The sequence below is a fragment of the Chionomys nivalis genome, chromosome 7 (genome assembly GCF_950005125.1).
Source record: "Chionomys nivalis chromosome 7, mChiNiv1.1, whole genome shotgun sequence".
NCBI lineage: Eukaryota > Metazoa > Chordata > Mammalia > Rodentia > Cricetidae > Chionomys > Chionomys nivalis.
The window spans coordinates 24,668,136-24,682,484 of record NC_080092.1 but is presented as its reverse complement, the minus strand read 5'-3'; positions in this window follow the sequence as shown (position 1 = coordinate 24,682,484).

Sequence of the window (14,349 nt, the reverse complement as noted above, 5' to 3'; positions counted from 1 at the left end):
TGAACTTTTCTGCTGGTGAGATACAAGGTTGAAGTGTGTCAAGATCATTTTTCAAGAAGCTCTGTATTATATACTTCAATTAAATTTAGCAGATGTGAGGAGACAGAATTGGAAAGCAATAACCTAGTTTATAAGAAAGCCTACAGAGATTCTCAAGACCCCTTTAAAGCTAACAACATTAAATACATGAAGCAGAATGTAATAATAGTTTAATTACTTTGTTAGGTGTATCCTGTTCAACTAATTTTTGCTGTCACACTTAAATAAAACCCATATTTATGGGGAAGAATACAGAGTTCCCTAGAAAGATTAAGTATCGATAATGTTATATGACATTAATACATCAATCACATTACTGAGTATATAGATAATGAACATGAAATCGGTATGATGAAATTTGTCTGTATTGCAGCAATATTCACAGAAGCTTATATTTAGAATTAACTTGAATATAGCTATTGATGAATGGATAGTAAAACATGAAATATACACACTGATAGCTCAGTGGTTAAGAGCACTGCCTGCTCTTTCAAAGGTCCTGAGATCAATTCCCAGCAAACATCTGTAATGTATCTGGTTCCCTTTTGAGAAAGAGATCTGGTCAGTTATCCTCATCAACTTAGACCAAAAAATCCAACACTGACAAATTCAACAGAGCTGCCATGTATGGGCTACCTATGCATGCTTCAACATTGCCGGGGATTAAGTTTCATTTCATTTATTCATTCACTCCAACTATATAATACTACTCAGGTTTAAAATAGAAGCAAGTGATTGACAATATATGTTTGGTCAAAAGCATTGCCCGGTTCCCTAATACCCCTTTATAGAAAGAGTCTGTAGTATTATAGTTGGGGCCTCATCCCAGCCCTGGCATCCATCTCTGGAATGCTGGGCAGGAAATTACATTTCAAGCCCTCTCCCCTGGGAGTTGCCTTAGTCCAAACTCCACCTCTGAGAAAGCCCGCCAAATGGTGACCCCTTCCCAGGCAGGGTCAAGAAAGCTCAACAAATGATAACCCATCCCCAGAGTAGGTCAAGACCACTCCCACAGGCTACATAAACTGCCCTCCCCCGAGAATTGACACATGATCTCCGGGTTTTGCATTGTCTCCTCTATCTCTCTCCCTCTCCAATCTTTCCAGGTGACACCCAGGAGCATTGTGTTAAACATGGGCATCTTTTATTCGGTTTGATTTGGTCTGATTGGAATTATTTGCATCGGCGGAGAAGCTCCTCTAAGAAATATTCCTAACAATATGTTTAATCTGCATAACACAATGTTAAATGAAAAGTCCAAACACATAGAAAGGGCATAGTGGTCTTGTTTTCCTTAGAGTTTCATTTTCTATATTGTCACTTCACTGACCTACAAAGCCCAAATATCTGTGGGCAGTATTAGAAATAAATAATGTTTTTAAAACTGAACCATTTTCAATCATGTGAATATCTGGTAGCACTCCACTCTGCTCCACTTGGAAAATGAGTCTGTATATTTGGACTGTATATGATACCTGTCCACTAGCTATTCAGACACTGTCTTGGTTATCAAAGTGACTGTTAAAGTATTGCATAATTTTATTCAATTGCATTTTATTTGACTTTATTTTATTCATCAACAGACCTAAAGCACAAGAATAGTGGTCACTACCAATTCAAGAATTCAAAGTAAAATCCTAAAATTCTAGTAAGATGTACAGACAGAATAAGGGAATAACAAAATTTTTTAAGTGTTCAAGAGAAACTATAGTCATATAACATTTATCTGAGAGTATAATTGTAATGATTCTATTTTTCGTTTTAAAATTTTATGTATTTACTTATTTTATATTATGGACACAGATTTTATACCTCAGTCTAACTCACCCAACCTTTGTACCTGCCCCCCATAACTCACTGAATACCTACAAATGTGGCATATCAAGTTGCAGTAAGTACATCCCCATATATTAAAGGTAGGCAAGGCAACCCGGTATGAGGAGAACAGTTCTAAAACCCAATAAAACAGTCAGAGACAGTCTCTGCTCCAACGGTAAAAAGTTCCACAAACAATGCTGCTATGAACATAGTTGAGCATATACTTTTGTTGTATGATAGAGCATCTCGGGTATATTCCCAAGAGTGGTATTGAAATCCCAAGGTCCAAATGAGGAGCAGAAGGAGAGAGAGCACAAACAAGGAACTCAGGACCATGAGGGGAGCACCCATACACAGAGACAATGGGGATGTTCTATTGGAAACTCACCAAGGCCAGCTGGCCTGGGTCTGAAAAAGCATGGGATAAAACCGGACTCGCTGAACATAGCGGACAATGAGGGCTGCTGAGAAGTCAAGAACAATGGCACTGGGTTTTGATCCTACTGCACGGACTGGCTTTGTGGGAGCCTAGTCTGTTTGGATGCTCACCTTACCAGACCTGGATGGAGGTGGGAGATCCTTTGTTGAAGTGTGAGCGGCGGGGCTGCGTCCCCGGCACCCAGCCGCCCACATGGCTAGCTTATGCCCCGAAATAATTACACGGAATCTGTATTATTTTAATCACTGCCTGGCCCATTAGTTCCAGCCTCTTATTGGCTAGCTCTTACATATTGATCTAACCCATTTCTAATATTCTGTGTAGTACCACGAGCTGGCTTACCAGGGAGATCTTAACCTGCGTCTGTCTGGAGTGGGAGAATCATGGCGACTCCTGACTCAGCTTCTTTCTCCCAGCATTCTCTCTGTTTACTCCACCCACCTAAGGGCTGGCCTATAAATGGACCTAGGCAGTTTCTTTATTATTTAACCAATGACCTTCCTCCATCATTTCCCCTTTTTCTGTTTAAACAAAAAAAGAAAGGCTTTCACTTTAACACAGTAAAATTACATATAGCAAAACAGTTATCAAGCAAGAATTACAGTTATAATATTTATATCTATTTTATCATAACTAAGGAAAACTATAACTATCTATCCATTCTTCAACTCCATCAAAGACTCCAGAAGGATATAATATTACCTAAGTAAACAAGAAATAAGAAAATTCAAACTTTAGAAATGACAGAGACATCTCACTGCCTGGACAGTCACCCAAAGTTCTTTTGTACCGTTGGGGCATCCATCTTCGGCCTACAGGCCCATAGTATCCAGCAGACACATTTTCATGAAGCAGGAAATTCCAAAGACAGTTCAGTCACTATCTGCTGTGTCCTGTAGAATGTCTCACAGACTCTTTCATGAGTCAGGAACCCCGAAAGATCATCTCACCTTTAGGCAAGTTCAGCAGTCCTCTCTCTGCGGGTTCTTTGTATCCAGTTTATGCATCAGTCCATGCAAGAGCAGTTTCTTGCCCAAATGGCTATCAAACTCCTTAAGGAGCCTCTTCGGTGCCCATCTTCCTCTTGAAGTAGATTGGTGCTGCCAGGAGCAGACGTGTCTCATTATCATGAAAAGCCCTAAGTTATTAAAACATTAAATGCCATATTCTGCAGTCCTTGAAAGATATGAAGAATGCCTATCTAGCTGAAATATATCTATGCACATCTAGAAAATCTAACTAACATGACTAAAAGCTTGACAATTATCGATGATTATCCATTAACAACCTATATACATTACATTTTTAAATGAACTACACAGTCACAATACCTTAATCAAGATTAGAAATATGCATATACATATAACAAAATTGACCTTCAAATCCACACCAAAGCAAATTATTTATATCTATATCATATCCCCCTTTAAATGTAAAAGAACATTTATAAACCATATTTGGGAACATGGGCGCAGTTTTTCTCTCCAAACTGCTTCCTGCTGAATGGGGGCGCTGTATTCAGATCTTTCATGGTGTAACCTGTGTGTCAGGGTCATCTCAGTCGGCAGTTGAGTGAAGTAATTTTCTGAAGGTGTTCACAGCAACCTTTCAGGAGGGCGTGGTCTATCATACCATATCGGGATAGACGCAATCCACAGAGTCTCATCCTCTGTGAAAACAAAAGAAGACCCTCTCCAAAGCATCATATCCTTAGACCCATATTGTGAAATCATAATACCCTTATATCCATTCTGGTTTAGCTTGGCAGCCCATATAATGAAATGTCTCTCTGTACTTAGCTCCTTCATAGTCAAAAATTTTAAAGAAAACACAATAATACAATGAATCTAGACTCTCTGTGAATTTTCCATTTTTACGTGGCTTATTTTTCTTTATTTCTTTTAATCTATAACTATCTGTACTCTGTCTCTTTAAAGACTTTACCCTTTTTTTTAAACCATTAACTTTATATTCTATATTTGTTTCTTCTCACTCTAGCCTACGTACATTCATCCAACAGTGTCTGAATCTGTACTATTGTGAATCTGTAATTTTTTTACTATCCAGGAGCATTTCTTTTTTTTTTTTCTCACTTTATTTTATTTTATTTTTTTAAAAAAGAAAACAACCTTTTTTTCATTTTACATATCAATCCCAGTTCCCACATCCTCCCCTCCTCCCATTCCCCCCACATTCTCTCCCACCCCACTCTACCCTCATCTACTCCCCATAGAGGGCAAGGCACATTGGTTACCAGTGTTTGAAGGTCTGTGTGTCAGTCTGTCTCTGCGTGTGTATTCTCAATCTCCAGCCCCTTGCCCGAAGCTCATGAACTGGGATCTAGAGCAAAGAGCACAGATGTGGGCCGTGGTGTGCAGCAAATTATTTCTTCACTTATAACTGTTTTGAAAAATTGATGTTACAACCTACAGAAAAACCTGAAAATGATTCATAGGTTACGGTTACATAAAAATCCTATGTAATTCTACATATTTTGTGTAAATCAGTAGATTGAGATAAGATCGTATGGACTTTATGGATAAACAGCAGTGAAACATAGCTCTATCTACAGACTACAGAAGATAGGTAACACTAATTTTTTATTATTTACTTATTTGTTTGTTTGTTTTTCTTTTTTTTATTGTAATAAGTTTATTTTTTTATTTTTTTTTACTTATTTATTTATTTTTATTCTTTTTTAATTAAAATTTCCACCTGCTCCCCATTTCCCATTTCCCTCCCCTCCTCCCAAATATTGCCCTCCCCCCACTTCCCTCCCCCTATCCCCACTCCTCTTCTCCTCCCCCCACTCCATTCCCCCTCCCTCTCGATACTGAAGAGCAGTCCAAATTCCCTGCCCTGCGGGAAGACCAAGGTCCTTCTATCTACGTCCAGAAAGGTGAGCGTCCAAACAGGCTAAGCTCCCACCAAGGCCAGCTGGACTGGGACTGAATAAGCATGGGTTGATTCCGGACTCTCTGAGCATGGCGGTCAATGAAGACTGATGAGAAGCCAAGGACAATGGCACTAGGTTTCGATCCTAATACATGAACTGGCTTTGTGGGAGCTTAGCCTGTTTGGACGCTCCAGGAGCATTTCTTAAAATGTTAAGCACTTCTTAAAAACTTAAGTTGCACCATTTAGAGGTATTATGGTACTGCCTGTGTCCTGCCCAGCTGAAACCTTAACTGTGCTGTCATTATGGTAATTACGGTAGTTCCTGCCTGAGACCAGCAGAGTTCAGCATGGCGGAGTTGAGCCGCTCCTGCCTCAGAGCCATTTGGTGCCCCTGAGCCATACACAGTTCCAGGCACACAGCAGTCCACATTGCCATCAAGCAAGCCATAGCACTTTACTCCAAATGCTCCATTCAAAGACTCTGTCTCCAGCAGGAGCCAGACAGAGATCGCGATGGCGGCACAGCCCAGAAAGCCGGCATTTTAAAACAGCCAGTTTTTTCCTGTTGCTGAGTCAGGACAATTTCTTTGCGGCACGCAACCCAGAAACAGCAAAAAGCTGTCTTAAATTCTCTCTGTGTCCTTTTTAAGTCCTCTCAGGTTTTATGTGGAGTTCATTAGCACGTTGGGTGCCACTCTGTAGAAGTATGAGCAGCAGGGCTGCGTCCCCGGCACCCAGCCGCCCACATGGCTAGCTTATGCCCCGAAATAATTACACGGAAACTGTATTCTTTTAATCACTGCCTGGCCCATTAGCTCCAGCCTCTTATTGGCTAGCTCTTACATATTGATCTAACCCATTTCTAATATTCTGTGTAGTACCACGAGCTGGCTTACCAGGGAGATCTTAACCTGCGTCTGTCTGGAGTGGGAGAATCATGGCGACTCCTGACTTAGCTTCTTTCTCCCAGCATTCTCTCTGTTTACTCCACCCACCTAAGGGCTGGCCTATAAATGGACCTAGGCAGTTTCTTTATTATTTAACCAATGACCTTCCTCCATCAATCCTTGGACTTCCCACAGGGCAAGGAACCCTGACTGCTCTTTGGGCTGCTGAGGGAGGGGGAGTTGATTGGGGGAGGGGGGAGGGAAATGGGAGGCGGTGGTGGGGAAGAGGCAGAAATCTTCAATAAATAAATAAAAAAAAAAGTTCCACAAGAACACGAAGCTACACAACTGCAACATATATGCAAAATAACTAAGTCAGTCCCATGCAGGCTCCCTGGTTGTCAGGTCAGTCTCTGTGGGCCCTGTTAGCCCAGGTTAGTTGATTCTGTAGGTTTTTTTTGTGGTGTCCTTGGCCTGTTTGGCTCCTCCAGTCTTTTTCCCGTTCTTACGTGGGATTCTCTGAGCTCTGCCTAATCTTTGACTGTGGGTCTATATCTGTATCTATTTCTAGATGAAGCCTTTCTGATGACATTTGGGCCAATCTATGAAAATTACCATATAAACAAACTAAAAGAAAAATGAATGCATGATCATTTCATTAGATGATGGAAAAGCCTTTGACAAAATGCAGCACCCCTTCATGAAAAAAGTCTTGGAGAGATCAGAGATACAAGGAACATACCTAAACATAATAAAATCAATATACAGCAAGCCTATAGCCAACATCAAATTAAATGGAGAGAAACTCAAAGCAATTCCACTAAAACCAGGGAGAAGATCAGGTTTCCTTCTCTCTCCATGCCTATTCAATACAATCCTTGAAGTTCTGCCTAGAGCAATAAGACAACTAAAAGAAATCAAGGGTATATAAATCTGTAAGCAAGCAGTCAAAGTATCATTATTTGCAGATAATATGATACTATACATAATTGATCCCAAAAACTCTACCAGGGAACGCCTATAGCTGATAAAAACCTTTAATAAAGAAGCTGTATAAAAGAAAAATTAACTCAAAAACTAATCAATAGCCCTTCTATATAAAATTGATAAATGCACTGAGAAAGCAATCAGGGAATCAACACTCTTTACAATAACTTCAAATAATATAAAATAAATTAACTCTAACCAAAGAACTGAAATACCTGTTTCACAAATCTTCAAAGAGAGAAATTGGAAAAAATACCATACTCATGGATCTGTTTGCTTATCATAATAAAAATGGCCATTCTACCAAAAACAATCTACAGGTTCAATGCAATCCCCTTTAAAATCCCAACATAATTATTTACAGAACTTGAAACAATACTCAACTTCATATAGAAAAACAAAATTATTCCATTTTTATTGACTATATTAATAATTAACTATTAAAGATGTATGCCATTTTAGGTGAACTATTACAATGTATGTGTATGATTATCAAACCCAAGTACAGTTTAGTATTATTCCCTAGGGTCTTGGAATATATTCTCCATGAGTAAAGATATGTAAGCATGATATCACTTTTGTGTCATGAGCAAACTTAAAGAACAAGAAATTAGAGTGATGGTAACAAGAAACACCTTGGTGGGGGGGGGGTGAATTCAAAGAATACAAAATTTTAACAAGAGAGAAAAAGTTCAAGGCATCTATTAAACAATATTTTATACATTAAGATTGCTAGTAGACAGGATTTTAAGGTATTTTTTGTTTTGTTTATTTATTTGTTTAAGAAGGGTATCAGTATGTAGCTGTGACAGCCTGGAACTCTCCATGTAGACCAGAATTGACTGTAACTCATAGAAATCCTCCTGCCTCTGCTCCCTGAGTGCTGGTATTAAAAGTGTGCTCCACCACATTCATCCATATGAGAAATGAAGATGGTGTGAGGTAATATATTAGCTCATTAGTTCAGTTTATCTATTTCCTATAAACATATTCAAAAATCATGTTGTATATCATAAATACTTTCTCATTAAAAAAATAAGTTAGGAATGTAGATTTGAAAATGAAATATAGATCAAAACATTTAACTTTCCACAAAAAAGTAGCAACATGAATCATAAAGTTTATCATAAAAAAAAACAATCCCAGTGAAATGTTTGTGTGACAATTTCAAATTCTATAGTCAAGTAATAAATTAAATATATATGTTTGTTATTGTATCTAATATATGCACATATATATCTTCATAAATAAGGTTTCCCTTTGTTTTTCCAAAATTAATATCTCTTCTTTTAGTTTCCAGCATCTTTCTCCTTTATACCAAAAAGCAATTCTCCTAAAGCTAGAAGCCTTGCAGTAATTGCTTCTTTCAGGATTCTGAAATTAGTGTACCTCCGGTTATTTATTTAGCTCTTGACAACAATGAGAAATCTCTTAACACAACAAAGGAAGATTGAAATCCGACACTCTATCACCTAGTGGAAAATGTCCCTGAATACTAACTAAACACTTGGAGAAGTTTCGACTCCTTTTCATCATCTATAGTGACCTAGCTCTGCGTGTGCTATTTGCACTTTGAAAGAGCCCAGGCAACAAGACACTTAGTGTCACAGTGGCGGAGATGACTACAATTTATAAATACGTGCATTGAAATGCAGTTTTAGGGAAAAGAACAGTTTGATCTCATTACTGATGTAAAGCAGAGAAGGATCTCACACAATAACGACAGTGTTTTAATGATGCCCAAACAACAGGCTATGTCAATTGGCTAAGGGAACCAGCATTCCACCCCTGTCCATTTGGAGATGATGTATTCAGTGAGTATAATATTCAGCATGAGAATGAAGACAGTGAAGTTTACTGTATTGATCTGGAGCCATGTTTTAACTCACTAAGTGCAGACTTCTGAAAATTTTGATGAAGGTGGTTTAAAATCAAAGTTGACATGAAGCGTTGTGCTCCATTCTCCTCTGAACTTCAAACACTTAACAGCTAGACACGATTCCGGTTTTTAATGCGGAATTTGATAAAGAGGCTTCATGGAGCATTGCCAACAAGAGAAAATAAAGAATCTGTACAATGTGACTTTGAAGATTTTCCATTTATTTTTTAGATAGTTTCAGTATTTTCAGCATGAGATGTTTATTAAAGATACAGGCTCCCCCCCCCTTTGTTTTTTTTTATCCCTAGTATTTAAAAAAAAAAAAGCTGTGTATTTGCATATTGTTGATAATTTAAATAAAAACATCTTGTGTTCTAATTTGTTTTAATATTATTATTATCTTATGAAATCTTATTTTAATCTTTTGCATTTGCTTGGTTTTCTTTGTCCTGGTTTCTAATCTTGCAATGTGTTCAGCCAATGCAGTTTTCTTATAGATTTCAGCACATCACATAGCCTTACTTTCACTTCACAGGCCTCCTCGATTTCCCTGCTTCTAATAATTATTTTTATTATATAAACATTCTATTCGATTCTTCGAAATGTCATATTTTCTGTGGGCCCACATTTTTCTTTAATAGCTGAATTTGAAAGGAAATCCTGCCAGGATTGAACCTGCTGTGGACAGAAGAAATTATCAGGGCTCCTTTGTAACAGCATTTCTGTTTTTCAAAAGATTTGCTTTTGAGCAAACTATTACCCAATTAATTTATACCACCGTTAAACATGAAGTATATTTCTAGGAGGGCTCAAAACTAATACTCGAACAAATGGCTCCATAAATGATAAAGATATCCCAGGGACTGAAACATCTTAAGGGAACACAACACTATGATTAACACTAAAATTCAACTTGTGATAGTCTTTGAAAGATTCACATGTAATTACAAGTCACTTCTGCCACTCTCTCCTCCCCTAGGCAGCATGTAGTTTTAATTTCTGTAGGTGTTTTGATTGGCTTGGTAGCTTATTATCACTTCCTTTGCAGCCTGATGCTGGCCAGAGCCTTCCCCCAACCAGACTTATTGAGTGGTAGAAGAGGAAAGGGCTAGCTGAGTTTTTGGTCTCATAAATGATGGCTAGGGGAAGAGAGAGCACCCGGGCTTCCGAAACTTATTAAAGAATAAGCTGCCTGGGGGAATAATAGGCTTCCAAGGGTCTGGTCCATCATTTATCCAGCTAGGTGAAAATTTAGCAGCAGAAACATCAGGCTCCCAGGACTTCAGGGAGGAAGAGTTGAGGAACTACCAATTTATTCTGGCTCTATTTAAGTGAAAAAGAAATGAATTTGTAAGATAATTTTAAAAATCTAAAGTTAAAAATTGAATCTATTTGCTAAATCTTTAAATTAAAGTTTAACAAGCATCTTAAGACTATTAATCGTTTGCCAGGCACTGGCCTCAATACTATTGCTTTACTGACTCATTCAACATTTACAAAACATCTATATGATCCCAACAAATCTTTCCTCAACACAGGTAAGAAAACTAACAGTCATGAAGGCTAAGGGACCTGCCTACATCATAGAGAAGCAGGGCTGGGAGTGAGGCATTTTCCATAAGGTTAAAACATAAAAAGTCTGAATTTAAAAATGTAACAAAACTAGTAAGCCAATAATGTTGACTTAAAGTGAATTAACACTACAGTAGTCAAATATAAATGTATGTGGTAATTTCAAACCATCACAATTTTTACCTGCTATATATTTTAGAAATAACTATACTTCACAAAAACTTTGCAAATATGTTGTCTCATTTAAGAATTAATCTACTCATTAAGAAAACAAGACGGAGATAGCTGTGTGATAGAGAAAAGAGAGTGTGGACAATGGAGGTTCCCAATACTAAATTTCTTACACAGGTAGGGTCAGGGCTCTATTCCCAATATTACCACGTGCCTAAAATTTCAATTGTATTATTTACAAAGTAGTTCTTTGATAATTTTCCTTTGTTACTAAAGCTCAGAAACATTCATAATCAGACTTCAATTATACAAAGAAACCCAAATAATACACATAGAAATCAGGTAAAAGATATGTTAGCAATGATCTGGGTGATTATCTCTGGGAAAACTAATAATAAGTAAAGGAAAACAGTTGTCATCTGGATAAAGAAAAGTTTCTCTTTTCTCTAAGTAAGATTTTTAATATTCAGAATGGAAAATAGTGGGACGAGAAACTTTCAGAAATGAAAATCACACTGTGTGATAGGCACACACTTTCTCCAGTTTCATGCTAGCATGAGGAAGGAAGCAGGTGGGACAGATATAATTTTGGATATAACTTTGTTGTTTTGTGAAACAGATACAAGAAGCTGCAAGTTCATAAAAGGGTTTGCACCTTTTTTATGTGTGCAGAACCCACCCAGGAACTCTGAAATTGTGCCAGATTATAACACAGTTACAATTTAGGAATGTAGACTATTGTAATTGGAAGCTACTTTAAAATTTATCCTCAATGTCCACATTCATGTTGGTCACTCTTATATTTGACTCTTTTTGATACAAAGAAAACTAATAAATTCCAGGTGTGCTTATTGCAGTGGTAGATGTTTATTCTTAGAAATTTGATTGTTTGTGGTTAATATACATGCTTCATAATTAACTCTAAAGATATCATTGTTTAAGGACAGCAAGCTTTTATTCATCATGTCTTTTCAGGTTAGAGATAGCTATCTCCTTAGTTTGGATCTTTTCTTCATATAAAAGACCAATTATTTAATCAATTTTTTTATGATGCGGACTACTGGTTCTTTCAACATGTTTTGAATTTTAACCTCTTCTAACTTGCTAGCACTCCATTTAAAATTCTACTTGTGTATTCAGATAGATCATTACCAGAAAAGTCATTCAATAGGATTTACAGTACATTAACCCTCTTTGTTGTAGTGGATACAATTTATTTGCCCAATGAATTTCTTTATTAACCACAAAATGGGCTTTAACCAATTATTCTTTCCTTTGCCTGTGTCAATTTTTCATTCAAAAAATAGGCATTCTTTGAATTTGTCTTGTTGCTCCTCTTTTGTTTGTTTCTTATTCTTATTACTGTTTTTATTAAAGTTTTTATTACTCAAAACTTTTTTCCTATTCATTCTTTTATATTTTTTAATTTTTTAATTTATGGAGTGGGGAGGACCTTGGACTTCCCACATGGCAGGAAATCCAGGCTGCTCTTCAGACTGGAGAGGGAGTGGGGGGAGGGGGAGAGGAGTGGAGTAAGGCAGAGAGGAGTGGGAGGAGGGGGAGGGAAATGGGAGGTGGGGAGGAGGCAGAAATTTTTTCAATAAATAAATAAAATAGAAAATAAACTATCTTTTTTTCATTATATATACCAATCCAAGTTCCCACTCCCTCTCCTCCACCTATTCCCTCCTACCGCACACTGATTCAATCCTCAGAGAGGGTAAGGCACATTGCTTTGGGCAAGATCCAAGGCCCTCTCTCCTGTATATAGGCTGAGGAAGGTATCATCCAAAAAGAATAGGGTCCCAAAAAGTCAGTAAATGCAGTAGGTCCCCAAGTCTAAAACCTACAGTTAGTAAGAAGAGAGTGTACAAAAAAAAAAAAGACATCATTAAATATCTGTTACCATTCAGTTATAATATAATAAATATTTCTTTTTTATAATCTCCTTTCCGAAACAACTATTATATTTTCCTTTTAGCCTTTGCCATTTTAAATTCTTATTAATTACTACAATCCTTCTCAATTAGTCTAGTTAAGATATTTTACGGAAGTATAGTTTATTCTGCCCAGAGATATTTGCCTAACTCGTTGCCTATTTAACTAGGGTTATTGATCAGTATCATGGCCATCAGTTGAAACTGGTATGAAGTCATTTAAAACTGACTTAGTATCTCATTTAGCAAAAAATGTACCACTTCACAAAGCACTAATTACTATGGTAGCTCTGTAGGAATGGCTGGGTAGACTATAACCAAAGCTAAAATAATTCTGAAAAGCAAAAATGCATGTTGTCTTTCTTTTCTCAAAACTAGTACACACCATAGGAATTGACTTAATTACTCTTCTTTTATCAGTGAATGTATGAAAGTTGTTGAATCCACAAACAAACAAATGATAACCCCCCCCCCCCATGAAATGTGTTTCCTGTCTGTAGTTGAAACATCTCAGTGCAGGAGTGCAGGGTAAGTATGGGGAAGAGCAGGAAGAAAAGCAGTCAGGGTGAGCTACGATCCAGGGTCATAAACGAAATAAGGAGGAATCAATTAACCCCCCACAGAAGAATGGGAAAAATAAATACAATCTTTACTATCTAGTGTGAAAGAAACTTATCTGGTGAGCCCTTGAGAATTGTGCCTTTATGCAATTAACTGACTTGATAGTCTGAGAGCTACAGGATTTGACATTTTGTCTAAGCCACTCACTGACTATTTTATTAATTTTTAGAATATAATACTTGTATTAGCAGATTTTTTTGCTCAGGGATTAGAGAGATGGTTCAACAGTTAAGAACAATTATTACTTTTAGAGAAGTCTTGGGTTCAGTTCCCAGCACCCATGTGACAGCTCATAATTGCTTATAACTCCAGTTCTAGAATATCTGATGCCCTCTGCTGAACTTCATAAGCACATAATACAGGGGGCAACCAGACATACATACAGTCAAAATGCCTATACATATTGAGTCATAAATAACAAAATATTTTAAAAATAAGCAAGATCGTATACATTTAAAATAGTTACATGTTAAAATGATATTGATTTCACCAATGAAGAGATGAGTTACATACCCCCTTAGGTTATTAAAATAAAAATTTAAAGTATATATGGTCATAGACACCCATCAGGAATATTTTATAAACTTACTTAATAGATGAAAAACTGACAAAACTTTATCTCCATGGAGTAACAATCAATAGGAACCCCAGTGAACTCAATTCACATTACTATGAAAAAATTTCTACGCGATAATTGATTTTCCTGAAGTGAACAAAGTTACAGAATAGCCCAAAGACAAAGAAATACAAACATAACTCATAGAGAGTACTAGACAGTACACTCTATGATCTTTTTAATATATTTCAAAAGCTCTTTCAATCTTTTTCTATCCTAGAATTCTGTATTAAATGAATCTTACCATTCTATTAAATTCTGCTCAAGTGATGTGAGAACTTCTAATCACCTGATTTCTTCAGAGACATTTCAGCTACTTAGAAACAAAAATTCTTGCCTATGTGAGTTTTATGGAAGAACTGGACTCAATAACAGTTTCATATTCTGAGCATATTATTTTGTGAGTACAGGTTGCATAAAAAGAAAAAATTAGAGGGTGGGACTTCACATCAAAAAGGGAAAAAAATTGCCTAAATATTTTCTCA